This window comes from Mchenga conophoros, linkage group LG20, assembly GCF_057382185.1.
Source record: "Mchenga conophoros isolate Kocher_MC1m ecotype Shallow Benthic linkage group LG20, M_conophoros_male_GT1.1, whole genome shotgun sequence".
NCBI lineage: Eukaryota > Metazoa > Chordata > Actinopteri > Cichliformes > Cichlidae > Mchenga > Mchenga conophoros.
In genome coordinates, this window is record NC_140545.1 from 12549814 (window position 1) to 12574688 (window position 24875).

Genomic DNA, 24875 nt, shown 5'->3' on the forward strand with positions numbered 1-24875 from the left:
AAACAGATGAACCAGAATTGGTTTGTAAAAATGGTGCAACTTCAGTGATGTGGAACTGGTTTGGTGTTTGTCCGTCAGATACACAACAAAGCACATTTTTTTGCAGAACATGCAAGCGGCCGTTGTCATTGTCATATTTGTCGGACTAAGATGCTCTTAAATCTGGGAGTAATCTGGGTCCTAAACTCCGTATGCTTCAGGTCAAACAACACTGCAGCATCACTTAGAGTTAAAAACTGTCTAAATTCTTTCATCTTTAATAAAACGATCAGCATTGCTGCTTTACCAGGTGTAACTATAAAGTTTAACTTCCAGGCATCCATGAAAACAAAAGTTATTACATTTAACGGAGTTAGAAGTTAGCAGGAAGCTAGCGGAAGTTAGCTCGCTAGTTTCGCTAGTTACCTAAGCATGATATTGCATGTTCTGACTGAGAGATTTCTGAAAAAAATCAAACGTACAGCTCTGCTATCACTTCCAACATAAATGAAGACAGGAAACTAAACAACAGTGACGTTTGTAGGGTTACTGAAGTTGGGCTAGCTGGTATATAATGATGTGCTACGTGACCGCTAGCGATACAGCTATGTTAGCATAACATAAACAGTGAAGCTGGAGGACGAACACTAACACTTTTCCACTTATAAAAGTTAACGTGAAGGTTCTTCATGGTTAGAGACAAATGCAATCGCATGGCAGGATGCTGTAAACGGACCAAACTTCAGTCAGGAGAACAACTGAGATAATCCATCCACAATACGAGGTTAGTCATTAATATACTGCAACAACATGGGAATAGAACAGCTGCCAGAGAATTCAACATTAATGAATCAATGGTACAGAAGTGGAGGAAGCAAGAAGAATGAGTTTAATAAAGTTTGATTTCCTGACTGCTTTGTTTCGCTTAATGTGCCTTATAATCCCGTGCACCTTATGGTCCGAAAAATGCGTACTGCACACTGCAGTTTAATGTTGCAAAGCACCTATTTTTAACTTCAGTGGATATTATATATGGTTATGCTCAGGATATGTCAGCCCATTTCTACTGGAAATGCCTTTTGGTTAAACTTTCAGCAAGGAATTTGCATTTGCACTGTTACATTTTTATAAAGCTTTAATGTACATAAAAACCAGCTTCTTGTTTAAGTGAAAATAAATGGAAGGTTGTCTTTTTGCGCTAGTAATGTTGTGGAGTTGTATTTTGTCTCGCATCAATTATATCGTCGGTTATATCGTTATCGCAAATTTTCAAATATATATCGTGATAAATATTTTTGGCCATATCGCCCTGCTCTATTAAGGTGTATGAAATCTGTTTCTCTTATACCACTCATCTGTATTTTACAAATCAAAAATGTGGTTTAGGGAAAAATCAATTTGTACCGCTGTCCTTACAACCTCTTCTCAGATGACAGCTCTCATTAAATGGGTGAAATGATGTGTGGATACAAACTGCAATTTGACAGGTTGAAAAGCACACAATTGTGAGTCATTGTGTAGTTGGTAATGTCATGATTAATGTTTGAATGTGTGTAGGTAAATTAGTTAAGTTTTCCCCTGTGGTGGTGGTTTGCAGCAGCTGTTATGTTAAGCCTTGGGTCTCATATGGTTTTCACATTAGAGTCAATGCCAAAACCCAGCATGCAGGTACGTTTATATATTAGGAGGTTGGAAAATGAGAATGTCGTATGTTTTACTTAAGTAGAGAGGCTGTTGAAGCAAGCAGGAAGGCCATAAACGTTAGTCATCAGTGTCTATCTCCGCTGTAGATTTATATTACAGTTTTTCTCAAATGCTAAAACACATGTCACAAACGTTACCACCAGGTCCCCCAATGTCCAAACACAACACCCTTCTCTAAAGCTACATAAACACAACCACACCTTCCCACTGCAAAACTCAAACTCCCACACCAAGAGAGCAGCTCGAAGCTGTCAAAACTATAAACACTATACACAGCATTACACACTACAGCAAAACAATTGAAAACACAATGCTCAATTTGTGAGAAGGTTCTTTGTTTCATAACTGCCAATGCATATTTTAGAAACTATACAGTAACGGATCGTCGTAGATCTCTGCAGAGGATTAGGCATTTAGATTTGTGAGTTTCATATGAGTAGTATAAATCTATAGAAAATCCTGCATGTACGTACACTACTGTAACACAACTCAATGCAAACAGAATCTATTGCACACAACAGTAATCTTGAAAACATGAACAGGGTGTGAAGTTTTTTTATTTACGTTATTCACACCACACACACACCACAATCACTGTGCGGCATCATGTCGCTGAGCTGTTGCTCGCATCTCGTCCGTAATGATGGTACGAGGTTGTCTTGCTCTCCCTCCTGGACCTTCTCCTCTCCCATGTTGGCCTTCTCCTCTTCCTCGTTGGTCGCTCCTCTTCCTCCTCTCATTTGAACTCCTCTTCCTCATTGGCCTGCTCCTCTTCTTCCAGGGCCAGCTCTTCTCCCTCCTCTGCATCGAATTCCTCTTCCCCTGACTGCCTTCATCCATTGTGTTTGTTTGGAACCTTCAGCATACTGTGCACTCTGAACTTGCTTTTACATGTGGGTACAGCATTAGCAACAAGTGTCTTCAATTTTGAGTCATTGTGTGTAGTGAATGACGCCAGGTGTGTTCCCTGTGTTCAAAGATTGGTGACTGTGGCAAGCATTTTGCATCACATGGGCTTTCATTTGAGGATATGAGCAGAGTTGTTTTGCAACATGTGTTTTAGCAAGGAAAGATGTGTTTAGATTTATGAGTACAGAGGGTTGTGTTTTGTGAATTGTGTCTTCATGTGACATGTGTTTATGGTACTGGAATATGGTGGCTACATTTAGTAAATGTGTTTAGACTACTGGTCATTTGGGTTACAGGATTGGCTTTTGTGTTTTAACATTTGAGAAAAACTGTAAGTGCTGTACTTGTTTGAAGGTCTGGCTCCTCAGTTCTAGTTATTATGGGTTATGGATGAAAATAGCATTATCTGCATAGCATCTAAGTGATGCTCTACTTTATTAAAAGAGAGTGTGGTCACGTTTTGTTTTTGTTTTTAAATGAGAAGGTCTCTTTTTTTAAATTACTTTTCTGTGTGTTTCAGATGCAGCGTACATATGTAATAAAGTATATGTATGTTTATGGTGATCCTGGCCCATGGTCAGAAGTGAAGTCAACTCAATTTTAAAAAGGAAAACATCTGAAGAACCCAAATTGAACTCGGGCTCATATTTCTTTTCCATCCAGACTCCCTGATGGCAGCTTTGACTGGATTCAGCAGCAGTTACATAACGTTGTCATTCCACAAATACCTTGTAACTTAGCTGATATTATTTCTACATATTGGCCTATGAATCAGATAATTAGCTCTTCAATTTGATGCTTACTGTCTTTACTGATGTAAAGGAGTTCATTGTTACTCTTAGTTGAATGCATAAAGATGACTGTCCTGTCCTGAGATTACTTAATTTAGGTCGTTTTCAAAATTGTGCTTATTTTGTTTAATCACTACACCCAATTAACGCGCGTGTTGCTGTTTTATAGCTCTTAAACCTGAATTGGTGTGTGTACAGTTAAGTCGCCGTGTGTCAGTCAATTTTTGTTGTGTTTAAACAAGTGGTTCATAAGTGTATTCATATGAAAATATTTATTTAAAATATTTATTTTCTGTCAAAGGTTGAACATGATATATGTACTGCAACGTTGTACAACTGTTTTTAAAATAGAAAACATGAGTACATATAGTAAACTAAACTGTTAATTCTGACTAGGCAAACGCTTTAAGTTCTCTTTTTCGGACTTTAAATGGCCAAACTATCTCTATCCTCCTGAACTCTCACTTCTAATGTACTGGTGTGCAGCAGCCCAAACAATAGCACGTATGCTGTTGCCGCCCACTCCTATGCTGTTAACCTGACATGACGTGACTCTACTTGATTCGTTCAGCACGGTGCTATTCTCGTTGTCATTGGCCTTTTTTGTTGCCTGCCATTTATAGTTTAGTTGAACTTGAGCACTGAGCATGTTTCATATCGCTATTGAGGAACATTTTTGCGCAATTTATTATTTTATCACCAACCTCTACAAGGAAGTGACATCGTGATATATCACTGACTAATGTACACAGGTGTGTTTAGTGTTATGCATATCACTGTATGTTGGTTTTTTGGCTGAGAAAGTGTAATGCTGATGATGTGTGTATAGTTATACAATTTTGGATTTTGCTGTTTGGCTGCTTGAGTGTTAGGTTCTGTAATTCTGGTGTTTGATTAATTGTAAAAAATACCAAGAGAAATTGTTCACACTAATTACAGGCCATAATATGATAAATATCACTGGGGAACAGTGATGTAGTCTAGCAACAGAAAATCTTTTCATAATGTATATAGATGAAAAAAAGTTTCTTTGATGTTAAGAAAATCCTGTAGGATTTGGAGCTTAACTAAGTATCTCCAGGTTTATCTCTGGTCTTTCAGTTTAAAAAAAGGGTGGGTTTTTTTTCTTCCTTTAATGCCATGGTAACCTTTGCTAAACACCTAGCAAGCAACCCCAGACTGCTGATGACCTGATTTAATTTTGGTGCTACAAGATCCCACAGACCTTGGTGTACAGATTAGTTTTTCCTGATGATCATCAACGAGAGATGCTTTTTCTTCTGTCCCTTTTTTTCCCTGCTGTCTGCCAGCTATGTTAAAGAATCAGAATCAGAATCAGAATACTTTATTGATCCCTGGGGGAAATTATTTTTTGTTACAGTGCTCCATTTTAAACCAACATTAAGACAAGACAGACAATACACTAACTAAGAATAGTACAATATATACATATATATATACATACATACATACATAAGTCACTCAAAGGACTGCCATTGTTCGATAACATGAAACAGAATATGCCCTGTTGATCAACAAAAAAACAAAACAAACATTTTTCTTGCTTCCAAGACTGTTTAAGACCACCAGAGTTGTAGATCAGATCTGCCCTAATGAGCGGGCAGTGACACTGATAAACCTAATCGGTTATGCATTGTGTGCTGATGGACAAGAATTACTCTGCCAAGAACTTCCTAATCAGTGCTCCTTCTTCTAGCTTATTTCCCATGGATGCAATAAATAAATCTAATCATTATTCGTTTGCTATTAAAAGTAATCTGCCTCATTTTGCATATAGCAGACAGTTGTCTGTTATGTGCAAAGATCCAAAAGGCTCCAATGCTGTTGGCACTGTTTCAGTAAAATTTGTAAATATTCAACAGCTATTCGTATTTGAGCTTCACTTCTCAATCAGCTGAGTATTTTAGCAGGACACTGTGCGTTGGGCTTGTGTTGTGCTTGCAAAAGCAACATAAAGCTGAATTCCAGTGTACATACTTTTGTATGTCTGCGTGTGCATTATTGCGTGTGTGTGTGTTCAGAGAGACATTGAAACCGGGAGAAAGCGGTTTTGTTTTTTCTTGGATATGCGGTCAGTAACCCAGAGAAGAAAAACCAAGCAACAAACAACACACACGAGTCTAAACAGAGTTAATCGTTTCCCTCCAGCTTCTCTTCTCCCCACAGTTTCTCCGTGTTTTCCCCATGTTGTTGTGTGGTTGTGGTTTTTGTATTCTGCAATTCTTTGTGTATGTAATGATTTGTTGTAGACCTTGTGGCTGCTGTTTTTGGTATATGAACTTATACATGCATCTGCATGCACAAACAGATAAAAATCCATTAATTCAAGCACATTTGCAGGCGTCAAGAAAGCAGGACTAAACGTCTGCACGCTCACCATTTAGCCCAGCCTGTTCCCTCCCATATCCCACTTGTTTACAGTTGTACTGGTTACCGCAGACTCAAAGCTGCCACTCAAAATCAGATTCTACTCTCACATGTGGTGATGTCGACCTCCTGTTTAGAAAATAGTCGTCCTGTTTGACAGACCTGCACTTTCAGAGTTCCTTCACAGATTTAGATTTACGTATCCTATTTTGACAGCCGCCCGTAGTTGTTTATGTTCAAATGGTAAAATCTTTTGTTGATGAGGCTCCTTGTGTAAGTTTAAGGGTGCACCGTCTTTGTCTGTTACGCCACAACCCCCCCCCCCGATCTCTTCTCTGTGAGCTCTCACTTACTGAACTAATGTCAAGAAAGTAATCCATAAAAGCAGTGGCAGATGGCATAACTTCAATGAAATCACTGTTAGAGAAAGATGCCTTCAAAAAAAGAAAAAGAAAAGGAGTGGCTTTTCTCAGTAGAAGGAAATGCCATTTAAAGATCAAAAGAAATTCAAGCTAAATACTAGGGCACAATCGATAAACATCTTTTAACAGTCATAAAAACTGTTTAAAAGTTAAAAAAAACCCAAAACAAAACAGAATAACAACAAATGCGGTCATACAGCATTAAAAGGATTGTCTGACTGTTTGTTTACATGGACAATGAGCATTGTTTTTTAAACCTTTTATCCTCTTTAAAAGCAATTAGGCAAAAGAAAAACTTAAAGATAGCCATGTGATGGACAGGTGTCGTCTGACACAAACAACCAATCACACTGCCAGAGGACAATTTTAGAATACAACTCAAAACGTTTTAATCTCCAAGTTCTGTTGAATGTGCCACTCAATGTTAAAATAAATTTGCATGGTGAATGAGTTTTGGCCACCTACACCTGACGGTGCAGTGTTCGGTAATGACTCTGCCCTACTCAACACTCGTTGCTAGTGTTACAGTTCTGGTTAATCAAAGCCAAGAGGGCGTGGCATTACAGATAAAGGTTACAAAAAGCTGTGTGCTTTTGTTTCAAATCATGACACAAACACACACACAAAAACAGAAGCGGCATATCTGCATGTGATTCTCTGAGCCTTTTATCACATATCAGGTTCAGTATAAACATTTACCCACCAGTGTGGCAGAAAGCTTTCTCTGATTTACTTGCCAAACAGAAAATCTATCCGCATTATGGCACTAACCACAGCCTTAGTAGATCAGTTTCAGTTTTTTAATTGAATGCTGTCAGTGTAATCTAAAGGCTGCAGCAGCACAAAGTGAAACTTGATTTGATTTGATATACCTTTATCAGTCCCACAAGGGGAAATTTCACAAGGCTGCCGACCTATTGCACACAATGGCGGCGCCATCTTACCCTCCAACCATACATACATTACACAACTTGCAGGAGAGAAACACGACATTCTAATTAAATGATTTTAACTTGCTCAGGCAAAGCTTGGCACAATTAGGTTTTAAAACCAAAATTCCCCCTGAGATGCAACATCACAAAGTGTCAGTGAGAGTCTCCTGGGCTCTTTCGGTGGCTTTTAAAGTCAACGTTGGAGCCTGTGAGTGAAGTGAAAACGTTGTTTTTCACTCTCCCCCCGCTGCCCGCCTGTCCAGGTGGCAAATGTCACATGAGTATCTGGCTCTTTATGGAAGAGCCCTGTGACATTTGATTAAATGTGTAAGCAATATGAGCAAAAGGCACCTCTACCTGAGTGTCAGAAGGCTTCCACTAAAACAGATGGAGGGCAGAATATATTTTTTTAATCAAGCACAAATTTGTTTTGGTGCTACTTATCTTGCCCTTCTCACATTCTCTTTTATTTCCTTTCATGCCCAAAGCCTTTTTAAATAAATCTTCATGTAAGTCTTACTTCATTTTTCAAACCATGAAATTGTGCATGACAGGGCCAGCAACCAGGGTGTTGACAGAGACTAAGTTATTTAGTTAGTTGCCAGAAAAAGCCAAAACTGAAGTCATGTCTTAGAGCATGCGCTTGCAAATACATGCACACACATGCTTGTTGAAAGACGTCCTGCTGTTTGCAGTCTGGATCTCCTTTATTTTAAGTGGGGTTTCACGATAAACGAGCATCTTACAAGTGTCCTTCACATGCTGTTTAAACCCCCCCCCCCCCAAAACACCAGTGTGCACACACAGACACACCTATGCACACACAGATTATTCATTGTCCTTAGTCTCTGTGAATCTAATACTGTTGCATTATATTACATCAGATGTGGTTCTATAGTTTCTTATTTGTTGTCATCAAAACTGTTGTTTTCTTTATCCAGTAAAATGACAATAGATTTGGACTTTCTTGATGTAGTGTGCCCAACTGCTGATTCCTGCCCTTTGCCATTTGAAGTAAGATTGATGAGGGTGAACCTTTTGTTTTTCCAAGAGATTTTTTTCTTGTTTTCAATTCAATGCGTTAATCTGAAAGCATTTATGCAGCAGTGCTGCTGCTGATGTTAATGTTTATGTCTCAGGGACTGGAAAACAGTGGAAAGCCTCAGTTACCGAAAACTGGACAGACTTGGGTATTTTGAAAAGACCAAGTTATATTCCTTGCCCCACCAGAACTGGTTGAGGTTTTGTAATGTCAAAGTTCTGCAGTGTGTGTGTTAAGCCGGGCTCTGTTAGAGCTGGAGTCTGTAGATGACGGAGTACAAAATATTTGCAAAATGTGCTACATTTGATGTGCCAGCCTGTCATTTTAACGGATTTTTTATTTTTATTTGAATTTTATTGAATTTTATTTTTTCCATTTATTTTTGCATGTGTGTTGCTGCTGCCTGTGTTTAATTGAGTAATTTCTGTAACTGTGAGACGCTGCTGGCCAGGTCTCCCTTGAAAAAGAGGTTTTTAATCTCAATGGGATCTTCCTGGTTAAATAAAGTTTAAATAAAAAAATTTAATTAAAAAAAAGCACAGTACTGTACAAAAGCCATGCTACGGATACTTCAATTTTTTTCCAAGGAACCAGATTTTCTTGTAATATTTCTAAAGTGTTTCCTGAGCAGTAGTTTTCAAGGTTTTCTGAAGGTCTTTCAAATTTTTCTTTTAGAAACCTAAAGACTTTCAGGGTTTTTCCCCCCCTTAAATATGAATCATTCAGGCCTCAGAAAGACACCAAACTTAAGGGTTGAAGCAGAGAGTTTAGCAAAGAACCAACTTTAGACAATTTGTCAAAACCACGCAGTTTGTTCCCATTTCTTCGGCATATTTTATATATTCAACTAAAGATATCAGTTTGGCAGATATAAAGTCGTATTTTTAAAACAACAAGGAGATTCATGAAGAATGATTAGCTAAATATTTGGCATATCTCTACATGATGTGGATTTTGTCCTTAAAAATGAAGCAGTGCTAGGCCTAAAAACCAAAAGTAAAAGCAAACATCATATGCTGAAACTAACATAGGACCTGAGAAACTGGCTCTGGACTACATCTCAAGTTAATCTATTCACTGGTTGCTGAAGCCTCATAAGAAATTATCTCAGTGGAAGGTTGGCTGTCGACAAGCCGTTCTTATAGAAGGGGGAGATATGCCAAGTTATACAAGTACTGGACTTAAAATCAGTGGCAACAAGTGTTAGTGATGAATCTTAAAATTTAAAAGAATTTCATTTTAATTTAAGAATTTAGTGGTTCAAATCAAACATTTGGTTCAAATGTTTGATATGTGCATAGGAGGTCAGGAGTGAGGTAACAGTGTGTGTCATCACACAGTGAAGGTGATTTATTGCATCTTTCAATACATAACTGAACTTATTTCCAATTTTCCTAGTGAAATAGAACAAAATGAGGTGTGGCTCAAGACACATGTTGAAAACAAAACCTGGATCTTATTGAATTCTTAAAAGAATCTTTCTGAATGTGACTGTAGCATCAGGGACAAATTTCAATTTAATAATATGTATAGACATTCAAGCTGATAGTCTTTAGATCTGCATCAATTTGTGCAATTTTAGAGTTCAAAAATCCAAATATACAGCACTATGCAAAACTTTAGGTCCTGGAGATATTTCCAGTCTTGTCAGATGATACCAACAGGCTGGAGTCTGAGGGGTCTCATTTCCCTCTACCCCTGGAATAATGGAAGAGCTTAAGCTTTAATCAAGCTCCAACATGTGCTAGGCTTGCCAGTTACCTGAGCCACTTTCTTATTTTTTATTTTTTTATTTTTATTTTTTGCACTTTCTTAGCAATAATTGTACTTTAGCAGGAGCCTGACCTTCACACGAGGCTTATATGAGGGAGGAAAATGAATCTTATCTAGTCAAACTCTCCCAGTAGATCCTCCCACTAGCTGTTACTAATGTCAGAATAAATCAGCTGATGGTGGAGGCAAACTGCCACAACTACATGAAAAACTTTGGCAAGCAATGCAGACTTCATGCCACCACTTCATATATTATATGTGGAAATATGGTTATATAAAAATGTTTTTAGTTCTTTTTTGTTTTGTTTAAATGCGTGTATGTGTGCTGTATAGTATATAATTAAGACACTGTGTTATTTAACCTTTTTTCCCCTCTGATTGCTCAATTGCTTCTGGGAACAGAGGTAGTATGCTGGGTAGAGTATTATGGTCTATGTTCTCATTCAAGTTGAGCTTTGTTTTTATGTACAGGATGTGCTCAAGCTGGTAATGAGAAAAAAGAGGAACATGGAGAGTGAGAGATGGAGGGATGGAGTGAGAGATGAGTCATTTTCTCTGTCAGACGCTGTTGTTTTCCACTAAACCCTGTTATTTTCGCTCATAAATGGTTGCCAGGTAGTGGGTGGAAAAAGAGTATCTTTTTTTGTTTTCACATTTGGTGTAATTTTATGATGGGGCAGACTGTGGTTTTTACTTGAAATATTTTTTTATGAACTTATTCCAATGTTCCTTTCACTTTGCATGAACCAAAACATGTGAAACGCTCATAGTTCTTACAATACTTAATGCGGGGAGTTCTTAAAAAACCAGTAATTCGCAAATCTCTACCTAGTATTGACACTTGTTAGCTTGAAAGATTGATGAAAATTAGGGTCGATCTGTTGTTTAGCTTTGAGCAAGCACGTGGTTGTGTCTGAGGGTTCCTCCTTCTCATCAGGAGTTTTTCCTTCCCACTGCCACCGAGCTCAGGGAAGGGTAGTGTTCTGCCGTGACCAGTTGGGTATTAGGGAAGGGAGACGGGACAAAAGACACACTGTTGCAGAGAGTCAGACATTAATAAAAATAATTTTGCAGGAGTTGTGAGCCAAGTGCACAAGATGACTTTAAAGGGGATAAAAGCTACATTAAAATCAGGCATGGTTGTTAGAGAGACAGTTCTTGATCACAACTTGTGTAAAGCAAACTACTGACAGGAAGAAAAATAAAGCAATGAATATTTATTTGGCCCTTCTTGGACAGACGCTGGATAGACTGATATGGAAGATGGCATTAAAATCTTTCGAACTAAGTAGAAAGGTATGGAGTATTATTAGATCACCAACAGCTTTTATTGAGCTAATTCAAATGACACATGAACTGGAATTGAATTGGATAACAGGGTTTGAGTAGATACTTGTGTCTGCATTTGGATTTGAAGGAACTCTTTTAAGAAACCATTTGCTCCCCGTTAAGCCGCCTGCGAGAGCCTCTCCTTTTATTATAGTGACTAATCTCTGGTTTGATCACTCCACTGTAAGCGCTTCTTTCTCTCCATGATTGAAGCTTCCACACCATAAGCCATTGTAGAGAGTGGCATTTACTCTTTAGAAAACCTGCCAGATTTTTGACAGAAGTAAACCACTGTTATTGCACCTGTCGCAAGCAGGCTATATTTTGTTGAATAATTCTAATCTTACCTGTTAACCTTTGATAGGCAGATTTATAAAGAGTTCAATGAAAAGCGCAGAGTGGTCATTAGCTCCTTATAGCTGTAAACTCTATACATTGTTTTTTTCCTATAAGAAACATGGTTTTTATTTTTTGTTCGTTTTGGTCATTCATCACAATGATGCTACCCTAATTTTCTTCTTTGTGCTTTATTTGTTTTACAGCCATATTTCTATATAGCAGGGCTTCATTTTTTGCACCTTTTAACTGCCTGTTGGCACATCAAACACAGTCAATTTAATTTAATAAAATCTTGAAAAATATATTTATTTACAGAAATAGATCCTTCCAATAGAGGAAGATGTGTTAGGACAAGATATGGCCATATAGTATATACAAAGTGACTCTATCTCAAAATAGAGAAGATATAGGCACACGGAAAAATGTGCTTTAACTGACTGAAACTGAATTTCATTGTTTAGTAAATAATGAATGAAAAATCCACAAGTAAGCAAATGGCTTTTGTAAAATATATGTAAATGTATATATGTAAAATAGCCACGTAAAATTTTGTTGTTGTTCAGAAAGTGAAACATGCACCTTCTGTTTCTTTTTCCGTCAACCTACTTTGGACTAATGGACTCCCAGAGGCTGCTTGATCCTTAGTCCCCACAGGTGTGTGTGTGAGACAGAGAGAGCGAGTAAATGATCAGGTATCCATGCGCTTATCTGTAATACCTTGCTTGAATTAGGCGCATTAAAAATTTAAGCCTATGTGTTTACACTTCAAGGTTGTTGTGTCACATGTGAAAGTGACACTTGCCTCTTGCTTCACAAAACAAAAAGTTGCTTTGTTTATTAGAAACCATATAACATTTTGCTATGTCAACCATAGATCGTTGATACCAAAAAAATAAAAATAAAAAATTCACAGAGGCATTCTGAAATGAGGTTTAGAAAAGGAGAAACTGCCTTTTCACTACTATGATCTTGGAAAAGTCAGGCTCTTCTCCTTTAGTGAGAGGCACATCTGCTTAGCTGAGTGCCACACAAGGCTCCTTCGGAGGGACTCTTCTTTTAACAGCTTGCCAACCACATCAGGGAATGTGAAAGAGTCTGTTTTCAAGGACAGACTCAAGATCCTTCACTTCAGTTTTTATTTTCCTAACCCCTTTCCTGACCCTGAACCCTGTCTTCTGTTACAGTCACCAGTTTTTTATGGGGTTGTGCTCTTACATCTGTCTGTCCTTCCTGTGTTATCTGTTTGTTTATTTATTTATTTGTCCTGAGCACTTGTTCTTGTGTTGTAATGCTCGCTGAGAGCACCCTGTTAACTGCACTTCTCATTCATGAGAAGTTTAAATGTGAACTTTTGGGTTCGTTTGGTGGTGTTTGTGGTAGTGATGGGGGTATTGATTTACATCTGCATACTTGGCAGTCTAGACAAGTTGGGAGGAGTACTCAAACAATGCTGTGGTGGAAGATAAACTGATACTTGGCTTAATGCTGCCATTATAACTATTACCTACTTAACAAAGGACCTGGCAGCTGTACACAGGACCACCTCACGTGCCTGGGGTGTCAAGTCTGAGGATGACAAGAAGGCATGTAGGAGGCGTGTTTTTGGTCTAGTTTGAGTGTGTATAAGTGAATGTGTTTTTCATTTACAGCACATAATTAACACATAGCTGAGACACTACATTTTTGACTGTTAGTTGTCCAGATAATACCTGTGTTTATCATAATGAATGTTGGGATTATGACTGTTTCTGTGGGCCTCTTTCTTTTCATTCCACTGCCTGTTTTTGTTAACGCAACAAGATAATACACAAAGGAATTCACCTTTCTGCCTTTAAAGAGAACAAAAGGAGCTGCAAGCTAGAGTTGCATACCGGGCTGGCTTATCGTGTACTTTTGGCTGGTAGCAGTTCCTACACATACAGTGTACCCGCACCCAACACAATCAGCTTGCTAAGCTTTCAAGACTAAATAGAATAATATTTCCCTGTGAAATCCAACTCAAAACTTATTTTTTTTAATTTAAAGAACCTTTCCCGTTGTCAAGTAATGATAAAAATATAATCTAATTTCTGTAAACAATAACCTTATTCTGCCTGCATTTCTGTTTGTTAGTGTATGACAAATATAGCCTTTTGAAAACTAATTTTGGAAGTTAGACTGATGAAAAGGGATGCCATAGACCAGTTACATATAAAAGTAGACATTAGGGACAGGAACTCCTCCCCATCGTCTCATGACTGGTGGAGAGCTGATGGAGACGACGTGGGCATCAAGCTCACTGGACGAGATCCGCAATGTTGATATTATAAATATAGTGATTTTTAACAGCATGGGAACATGGACAGGAGGATGGAGCAGCAGGGCTACCCCAAATGAACAACAGGAAAAGAGGCAGAACTTGAGGGAATACATATTCATTTGCTTTGCATCTCAGACGCCTAGAGAGCAGTTCAAACTCCCAACCATCCTGGTCACCATTATTAAAAATATATACTCCCAAACCAGTTGGCAAGTAATTGCTGGAGGTTGCTGCCTCAAGCAACTATTTTAATAAATCAATCAATCAATCAATCAATCAACAACTGATTTCAACCAGCAACAGCTGGTTAACGTTAGTCACAAAGAGGGGGCTGATTGGAGGCAGATTGGCACGGTTGCCTATCCGGTTGTTCAGTCTGACGTCACTAGCCGTGTCTGGGTCTAAACTCCGCTGCAGGTCCATATATCAAACGATCACTATGGCATTACTGAGAGTTGAAAAACTGTCTAAATTCTTTCATCTTTAATAAAAATGATCAGCGTTCTGCTCTACCAGGTGTAACAATTGAGTTTAACATCCAAGCATCCATGAAAACTGAATTTATGACATTTAACGGAGTTAGAAGTTAGCAGGGAGTTAGCTCGCTAGCTTCTATCTAAATACAATATAGCATGTCTTGACTGCGGGGTTTTGGAAACAAATTAAAACGTACAGCTCTGTTATCACTTCCAACATAAATGAAGACAGAAAACTAAACAGCAGTGACGTTTGTAGGGTTACTGAAGTTTGGCTAGCTGGTACATAATGATGTGCTACGTGACCGCTAGCGACACAGCTATGTTAGCATAATATAAACAAGCTAACTTTTTTTCCACTTGATAAAAGTTACCGTGAGTGTTCTCGGTGGTCAGGAACAAATGTAATCGCATGGCAGGATGCTGTAAACAGACCAAACTTCAGCCAGGAGAACAACTGAGATAATCCATCCACAATACGAGGTTAGTCATTCATATACTGCTGCATGGGCTGGGCTGTAGTTACATCCTAAGGTTTTAAAAACTGAGCTTAAATAAATGATTAGCGGTAATAAAAGCCGAAGGGGGTCAACAGTGATCGCTGACTGTTTTAGGAGCTTTTTGAGATCAAATAGAAGAAAATACATAAAATTAAACATGTTAACAACACAAATGCCATATTAAACGCAGACTACTTTAGACCCGGAAGTAGGATTCGTCGCGTCATCACTGAACAACCGGATAGTTTGCATGGAAGATGCTGACTTCTTTGTATTTTAATTTGCTGACTAACTACCATGATGTCGAACAAGTGCAATGGAAATTGGGACTCCACAATTGACTTGACTACTTCCAGCAACAACTCACTGGCTGGGGAATTTAAATTTTTCTTTTGCAAGCAGTGGTTGCCAGGCAGTTGTCAACTTTTTTTCTAGACCTGTGTGTATAGGGACTTACTGAATGTATGCAGAAGCTTCCTGTTCGGGAAATTTCCAGTTAATAAATTATAATGGGAGGTGAGTAGGGACTGTCAATGGCCATTGATGTCATAGTCTATCATCCACCCTCCTAAACGGTTTGCTTTTTTTTTTAAATAAAAAAAAGAACAACATGTTTTTGTTAAATGTAGCAGTTCTTTACAAGAAACAGTGTAATTAAATACACTTTTGTTTCGAAGGGAAATTAACAGTAAGTAACCCTTACAAAGTCTTGCTCCGTGTTTAGTACATGCGTTATGCCTTCATCTTTGCAGAAACAGTGCGGTAAACAAACACCAGCCACAAATTTCTCAGCAACCCTTTAATATGGCTGCAGAGGACGCCGTCCTTATGAGTTTGTTTTGAATCCTAAAAACGGTTCTGTCAGTTCAGTGAGACAAAGTTCATTTAGTCTTTGTCAACATTGAGCAACCTGCACGTCAATAAGCTGATATGTTAGTTTTGGCATGTTGTGTTTTAATTTTGACGCTGAGAGTTTGGCAGTGGCCAAAGGAACCTTACGTTATTGTATTTGTTATTTTTTTTAAATTTCAAAAACTATTTTGTTTATTTTTTCAAACTTTCTTTGGGACTGTTTTTTGGAGTTCCCAACTTTGGCATACAAACGAGATTTGACCTTTCATAATGGCGGTGATATTGCTTTCTTTCAATGCATTCTTTTCAACACAACTGACATTTTCTCTTTATTTCTGTACAGTTATATACCAGGAATCATAAGTTGGTGATGCATGCAGGGCTTGCCATTATATTGTGCATCACTACATCTGACATGAATTTAAGCCGCAGTCTTTCTTAAGTAATCTGTCCAAATAGTAACAATATGTGGGAAACACTTCTATTATGCTGCTTAACTCTCTGTGAACTGGAATGGTTGTAAGGCCACAAAAACTATATAGTGCAGTTAATGAATAGAGAATCAATGAGGGAGTCTTGATGAGTCAACTCCTATTTTATTTACTTAAGTTAACACAGATGTGTCAGAGCAATTTGGTAGAATTTTTTACCTTGCAAACATGTTGATCCAAAAATGCACATCTGAACTTCAGTTTGTCTTCATTTAAAAAGACTAACCGTGGTCTCCTCAGGCTGTTTGGGGCTTAGGAAATTCTTCACATCTAATGTCTGCTGCTCCATGGCTTTCCATTATCATGTGACTTGCACCCTTAGTTTATGAGGGGAATTTTACCCGAGTAGAGTAGTCACCAACTCAAGTACCTTGTTATTCGGCTTACACGACTCCAGGTGATTTTAGGATACTTGCCTGTGGTTGAATGTCATCTGTCATATTTACATGCTACAGATAAAGCTGCAATAACTATTTTTTTTAAAGAAATGATGGATCAGAATACTGTTTTTATTTCGTAAAGCATAGATGACGTTTTTTAAAATTTTGATTTATTCTCAGTGCACCGCACTCAGTCTGTTTCCAGATACATAACTGTTTTCAGCAAAAACTCAACTGTCACAAACTGGCAAGACGCAAATAGCATGCAAACAAAGTTAGTAATTAGCTTCCGAACATAGTATTGAGTTTTTCGTGGTTCAGGACTTAAAAACAACTGATTACTACACTTTATAATTACCAGGTGGCCTGAAAGAATTATGATAATGTAATACCTTTCCTTCTGGATGTGTAGGAAAGCTGTAGGCAACTAATAATGCATGTGCTTTATCAACTTTATGAGGTGATAATATGTGAATGTTATGTTTACAGGTTGTCCTGTGGCCCAAAGGCCCAAACAATCTATTATTACTGCTTTAATTCAAGTTGTCTACTAATAAGAAATCCCTGATGTTCTCTCGTATAATGCTGATTTTATTTACCCTATTAAAATGAATCTCATGTAACCATAGTTATGGGGATTTATCTGGATTTTTAACATCATTTAATATATTAACTTGGACCACATTATGAATCAGACGTTGTCATGGATCCAGGGTTTCGTTCCCGAGGTTTGGTATTTATAGATCCTTACTTGTTGGCTTCTTTATGTTATACTCTCTGGTTTTTGTTCAATAAGAAGAGCTCACTAGGAAGAATTGAATATAATTTATCGAGATAGAGAAATTCATTTATTTGGCAGTTAGATTCCAATGACCCATCATGGCAGAACAAAATCCCAGCAGTGATAGGATTTAGGACAGGACCCCCCGGAGTCTAGACGCTAGTGGTGGCGAAGATGAAGACTGAGGCTTAAATAGAGCTCTGGCTGAGATGTCTGAGGTGGAGATGAGGAGGAGGAGGTGAGTTGCACAAAAGAGTCTGAAAGGGAGAATGACAGAGAGCACAGATTTAAACATGTGAAGTGGAGGCTGATCTCTATTGTGTTCCTTTCTCATATTTTTGTATATATTCTCCTGTTTGTTATTTATTCCTGCTGTCTACTATTTATATTTTATTCCAGCACAGTTGGTGTGGAGCACCCACAATTTTGTTGTACCCGTAAAATTACAATAAAGGGCTATTCTATTCTATTCTTCTACTCTATTCTTCTAATCTATTCAAATAAAGCGGGCGAGAAAATGATTGGAGTAATGATTACAGTATTGAGATTGACAGTGTGGGTAAGCTGTAGTCATGTAAAGAAAAGAAAAGCATATGAACACCCAGGAAAGCAGGCAGATGAGTGATTACAGATCAGAAATGAAGCATAAGCTTCATTTGAGCTGTCTGTGTTCGGTTCATGGTTATAGTTTATCTTTTATTCCTTGAGCTTCAGTTTATCCTGCCCCCCTCATGTTTTTGTTAAGTGTCTGTCTGTGTTAGGTGCACTTAGTGATCATATTTTTTTTTGGTATTCGTTTGCCTCTTGTGCCTCATTTACTTTTACTTCCCTTGTTTAATCTCTGATTACTTTCAGCTGTGTTACTATTTTGTTTCCACTTCTCCCTGATTTAAACCCTCAGTTTGTTGTTTGTTTCCAACTCATTCCTTGAGAGTCCTAATGCTGTAGTTGTCCTCTTGGTATTTTCAGTTTTCTTTGTTATCAATAGACTTTCTGGCCTAAATAAATGGCTCACTTTTCGTTTGTACTCCACCTCTCTCCATCTTTGCAATTGAGTCCCCACTAGGGATGGGTATCGTTTAAGTTTTATCCGATACCGGTGCCAAACTGGTACTTTTGAAACGGTGCCGGTGCTCGAACCGGTGCTTAAAGAATGGAGAACACAAAATTGGTCCAAAAACCTCATGTTTAGCTGTTTTTTTGTAAAAAGATAACAATGTTAGCCTTTTCTGCAGCTATAGGGCATATATGGTATCACTCTTGGCTGGAAGCAGTGCTTAAACAATGGAAAAAACACAGACTTTGTCAAAAACCTCTCATGTTTAGCTGTTTTCCACTTTTTCTTTCGTCATTTTAGCCTTTTTGGCCCGGATGAAAGGAGTATCAAACAAGAAGACAGCCTCATGTAACTACTACGTGTTTGCTAGTTCACCTTACATGCATTAATTTAATAACGTGGTTAGAGTACTCAACGTAAATTACACACGAACAACATTAAGCTACTCACGCAGAGAAGAACGGCTGCTGCTGCCATCATCATCCTCATCATTTCTGCTACACTGGCAGGGCTACGGGCCAGGACTCTCCTCTTCGGGTTCTTGGGGGATGTTACAAACTCCAGGTCCGATAACAGGCACCACACCCGCAGTAGATGTGCTCGGTGTGAGATCTTGTAGCAAGCTATCAAATACAGTGCATTTCTCGGCGTTTATAAAAACGCTACGCATCGCCAGGTGTTTCATCAGATTTGAGGTGTTACCTCCTTTGCACAGTATCACCTTAAAGCACTTGTTGCAGGCTGCTGAGTTTGCATCTTTTGCTGTGAAGTACAGCCAAACTTTTGACCGCTTCGCCTTGGGCATTTTTAATCTGTAGCTCTGTTCTAAAAGAACGTATGTACCTGGGCCCGCCTACTATCCTTGGAAAGGTAAAATGGCTAGAATCCAAAGTGTATGACATCTCAGGAAAAAAAAGCACCGAAATGTGCGCTGCTTTTCGGTCTGGTTACTATTGTTTATGTCAGAACCGGTACTGGTACACATCCCTAGTCCCCACTACATCACACTGTGAGTAGATGATGAACTCAAATGCTCAGTAACTTTCTGGGGCTTTTATTCTGGATTATTGGGCTTTGTGGATGGTCATCTGATTTGTTCACAGAGAAGAAGTCAGTTAGGATCCAGATTAACTGGGCAGTTTCCACTAATCCAGATTATGTTAATTATACTCACGATACCCCACCACCTGAATCACTGTTGATGAGGGTTGGTTAGTTTAGCTTCATGCCAGCCAGCTCCCTTCCCTCTATTGCAGCAAGCCAACTCCACATTGCTCCTCCAACTAACCAGCTTCGGGTGCTTCAGGTGGAATTGGAATCAGTAGCCAGTGACCTCTGTCAGCTCACTTTATCTGGCATCTGCCTTGCTGGACTTGGCTCTGGGGCTCACGGACTCTGTGCTTACCACCATTTCAGCTCCGATTCTGCTACTTCTTTGGCAGTCACATTAAGTGGATGAGAAGCCTCCAGCCTTTGTTCCCACTTTTCTCTCTTTTGCAGGTGGAAGTGAGGCTCTCGCGTTCCATCAGCTCTTTCAACACCAGCCTCCAGCCAAGCCACCAGAGGGTGTCCTTCAAGGCCAGCCCCCTGAACTGGTTTTGTGATTTTTTTTTTTAAGCTTTCGTGCTCCCTGCTTCTTCTTTTTTTTCTCGCGTCAGTTGAGCTACTTACCCTCATGTTTTTTCACTTTTGTTTGTTACCAATGGGCTTTCAAGCCTGAATAAATGGCTCACTTTTTGTTTGTATTCTGCTTCTCAGTCTTTGCATTTACATACTCACTACATCACACTCCAACATGACAAAGGTGGTATGTTTATCGTCAATATATAGATTAAAGATGTTCCTGCTCATTTACTCTCCATCGTACTATAAACAGGAATTATATAAAAAGGTTGTGGTGCCGCCAAAACACAAGCAGTTGCTAGCTTATTTATCTCAAGAGTTCAACAATTGCTGTAGTAAAAGCTACATCAAAGGTCTCCACCTGCATCCATGCATTTGAATGAAGCCTTTGTTGTGATGGCTAACACATTTTTCTAATTTCACTTTCTTGAGAAAATTACCAAATTGTGGATTATAAAACAGTTTCCAGCAGCTTCATTGAACTTTTAGGAGCATTTACACACTCCTTTGATCTAATGATGTCACTGAAATTATTGCTCAAGTCAAAGTGTTGGGAATGTTTGTGCAGCGGTTGTTTCTTGTCAGGTTCCTGCTGAGTTCAGGGAATCCTCATGTTTATTTTGGTTTTCATTAGCTTTTTTTCCCCTCCTTTCACTCTTTCCCCACATTTGCACCTGTTATTTGTCTCATTCACTTTTTTTTCATCATTTGTTTCCTTTTTCCGGCTTCCTTTTATCTGTTAGTAGGAATCTCCCTGACAGTTAAGTATTCATGCCTATTTCCTTTTCATTGCATTCCCATTTTATCATCCCATCTCTTGCTTTTACTTGTATATTTCTGTCGTCATTACGTTGCTATTTTCTCCTGCCTAATTCCCTTGCGGTCATGGCTTTGGCTATATTTATGAGGTTTCCCACTCTCCCTGCTGAGCCTTATTATCAGGTTAAGCATTAACCTTCAGGCTTTACCTTGCTCGTCCTTAACTTTGTGACATCGTTGACGTGGCCACAGGCTACATTACTCTGTTCTGATTCCAGTATGTTAACCTCTTGTTAATAAGAGAGGAAGAGAAATAAAGGGAAGTTACTGATGTGATAGGAGTACTGGGAGGAAATAGTCAGGATGCAAAGAAAGAGGCTTGCCGTGGGAGTATGGGAGTAGGGCTGGGCCATATTATACCGTTCACGGTAATACCGGTATAATGTTAGGCAACGATAGGAAAATGAAATATCGCGATAGAATATGAGTAAAACGTGCATGCGCAGTGCCTTTGTTTTCATACGCACATGGCCGATTGTTGAGTGAAACAGATGAACCACAATTGGGTTGTAAAAATGGTGCAACTTCAGTGATGTGGAACTGGTTTGGTGTTTGTCCGTCAGATACACGACAAAGCACATTTTTTTGCAGAACATACAAGCGGCCGTCGTTATTGTCGTATTTGTCGGACTAAGATGCTCTTAAATCTGGGAGTAATCTGGGTCCAAAACTCCGTATTCTTCCAGTCAAACGAACACTGCAGCATCACTGAGAGTTAAAAACTGTCTAAATTCTTTCATCTTTAATAAAACGATCAGCATTGCTGCTTTACCAGGTGTAACTATGAAGTTTAACTTCCAGGCATCCATGAAAACAAAAGTTATTACATTTAACGGAGTTAGAAGTTAGCAGGAAGCTAGCGGAAGTTAGCACGCTAGTTTCGCTAGTTACCTAAGCATGATATAGCATGTTCTGACTGAGAGATTTCTGAAAAAATTCAAACGTACAGCTCTGCTATCACTTCCAACATAAATGAAGACAGGAAACTAAACAGCAGTGACATTTGTAGGGTTACTGAAGTTGGGCTAGCTGGTATATAATGATGTTTTTTAACTTTATTGCTATGTCTGGTTTTATTACTATGTGCATATTAGTATTGTACAGCACTTTGGTCTACCAGGTGTGTTTTTAAAGTGCTATATAAATAAATAAATGATGATGATGATGTGCTACGTGATCGCTAGCGACACAGCTATGTTAGCATAACATAAACAGTGAAGCTGGAGGACGAACACTAACACTTTTCCACTTATAAAAGTTAACGTTAAGGTTCCTGATAGTTAGAGACAAATGCAATCGCATGGCAGGATGCTGTAAACGGACCAAACTTCAGTCAGGAGAACAACTGAGATAATCCATCCACAATATGAGGTTAGTCATTAATATACTGCAACAACATGGGAATAGAGCAGCTGCCAGAGAATTCAACATTAATGAATCAATGGTACAGAAGTGGAGGAAGCAAGAAGAATGAGTTTAATAAAGTTTGATTTATCTGACTGCTTTGTTTCGCTTAATGTGCCTTATAATCCCGTGCATCTTATGGTCCGAAAAATACGTATTGCACACTGCAGTTTAATGTTGCAAAGCACCTCTTTTTAACTTCAGTGGATATTATACATGGTTATGCTCAGGATATGTCAGCCCATTTCTACTGGAAATGCCTTTTGGTTAAACTTTCAGCAAGGAATTTGCATTTGCACTGTTAAATTTTTATAAAGCTTTAATGTACATAAAAACCAGCTTCTTGTTTAAGTGAAAATAAATGGAAGGTTGTCTTTTTGCGCTAGTAATGTTGTGGAGTTGTATTTTGTCTCGCATCAATTATATCGTCGGTTATATCGTTATCGCAAATTTTCAAATATATATCGTGATAAATATTTTTGGCCATATCGCCCTGCTCTATAAGGGAGTATCAATAAATGTTATTGAAGTAGCTGCAAGGTTCTTGTAGAGGAAGGAAAGCATATGAAGAGTTGAATTAATATTTTTGTCCCTGGGGTGTTTTTTTTTTTTGACGGTAAGCTCTTGTGTTTATCTGTTTGAAGGGAAAAGAACAAGCCTCTCTTATTGACAGTGCCCTTAGGTTACGTTAAGTGTCATATTGTTTGCTTTCTATCAAAATGTTTTTGTCTTTCTGATTTAAGTCACACTGATTTAAGTTACACTTTTATCTGTCTTTCTCCCCACAGATATGAGATGCTAAATAGAAAGTATTTATTTCTGAATTTATTGTTGTTTTGTTCTTCATAAAACAGCCATGAACCCATGCTACATGAGTAATGTCTGACTCACACAGAACAAGTTTATGAGGCATGTTTGGCTATTATTCTTCCTTTATATTGCGGGGAAATCGGCACCCATGAAACAAACAATTAGCCTTAATGAGTCCAGGCAAAACTTATCCAAAATTCAAAAACAAAAAAACAAAAACAGAGATACATAGGCAAATAGGACTTTAATAATTATTTTATTTATTATACTGGCAGTTCAAAAGGTCCATTGATTGAGGTTTCGTTTTTTTGTTCTCTAGGCAGATTGCGCTATGTGGTATTTTTCAGGGGGTTAGTTAAGTTCAGTAAATTGATAGAATAATAATGGTATGGAAACCTGTCTTTTTTGTACACCCTTATATGTATAAATTTAACTGAATACATTTTCAACATTCAGCTTTAAAAAATGCACTGTATAGTGTAACTTTGTATACAGAAACTATATTAATTAGACCAACACAGACAAAGTCCTCCAGTCAAAGCTCTTCATTGGCTGCCTTATCACTGGAGCATTCTTTAACAATCTAACTAATAATAAAAAAGCAGCTAATTTCTGCTGTTCCCTGACTTGCTTGGAACCACTATAGTGTTTCATTTGGCATGATTTTACAGCAGGTGCCCTTCCTGATTTTCTGTGTCTCCTCCTGGGTTTGAACTGGGGATCTTTGACTTGTTATGCAAATAGGTAAACTACTATTGCTCCTACTACTAGTGCTACTAAAATAATAAAAATAATAATCAACTTTTGATACATATAAAATGAGTGAAAAGAACAAGTAATGCAAGTTATACAAAGGCCACTCTGTATTGGTGGGTCTTTGAAAGCTTTTTGAAATGAGGAACTGATCATGCTGGTGTTAAATAAGTAATGTTTGTTCCACCGAATTGGGGATAAAACAGATAAAGCACGATCCTTTATTTTAAGCCTGTAACCTTTTAACTGTAATTGATTATGTAGTCTGAGTCATCTGGGCGGTGTAAGATGTTCACTCTTCCGAGATATAGAGTCACTACATAGTGATTTGAAGGTAATCAGTAAAGTCCTTTCCAGATGAAACTGATATAAACTAGGACTGGGTCCTGTCGGACCTAACATGCTTTGAGGGGAGTTTCTGCAGGTCTAATGTTTAGAAGCCCTCCTAAATCACTGCGTTTTATCTTTCTGGTAACAGTAATAAAAATGTAAGTGCTAAGTCATTTTCCACTAACTGTTGACACTGATAACATGAATAGACATTGCAAAGCAATGAAATGCCTCATTAGAAGTTACCATTCACTTTAGGCAAACACTGGAAAGCAGTACAGATGTCTATAAAATCCACAGCAATTTCAGATGAGCGGCAGTAGATTTGGCTTTATGTAATGGAACCCATATCTAGAAGTGATTGGGAATAAGAAGTTGAGCAAATGTGTGCCAAATCTGATAATGACATTGTGAAAGAAGGCATAAGCTACTTTCCATTGTTCTGTGGTCTTTTGTTATGGATGTAATGCATTACGCGGATGTGTCATAATGCTTAAGTCAAAATGTAATGTGAAGCATTTCCTTTGCACTTTGCTGTGTTTATCCTTAGAAGATACTGTGGTAGAAAACAGGTTTTGTTCTTATTTAATCATACTCCATGTGCTTTTAAAACACGAAAATAGTACACATCCAATGCAGAATTTACTGTCTAATTTTTAAATGCTTGTCATTTTTTTGTTATTTCCCACACA

At 38.2% G+C, this 24875-nt stretch overlaps 1 protein-coding gene across 2 annotated transcripts in view; it reads left to right on the top strand.

Annotated features, from left to right (window-relative positions):
• LOC146550483 (vitamin D3 receptor A) overlaps positions 1–24875 on the top strand; it is a 75113-nt gene that overhangs the window by 16235 nt on the left and 34003 nt on the right. Inside the window, exon 2 of one of the 2 annotated variants that reach the window (XM_085260088.1) lies at positions 19945–20039. The exons of the other annotated variant lie outside the window; for it this stretch is intronic. The gene's annotated coding sequence lies outside the window, so the exon portion shown is untranslated. The remainder of the gene's footprint in view (positions 1–19944; positions 20040–24875) is intronic. 2 annotated transcript variants of the gene reach the window in all.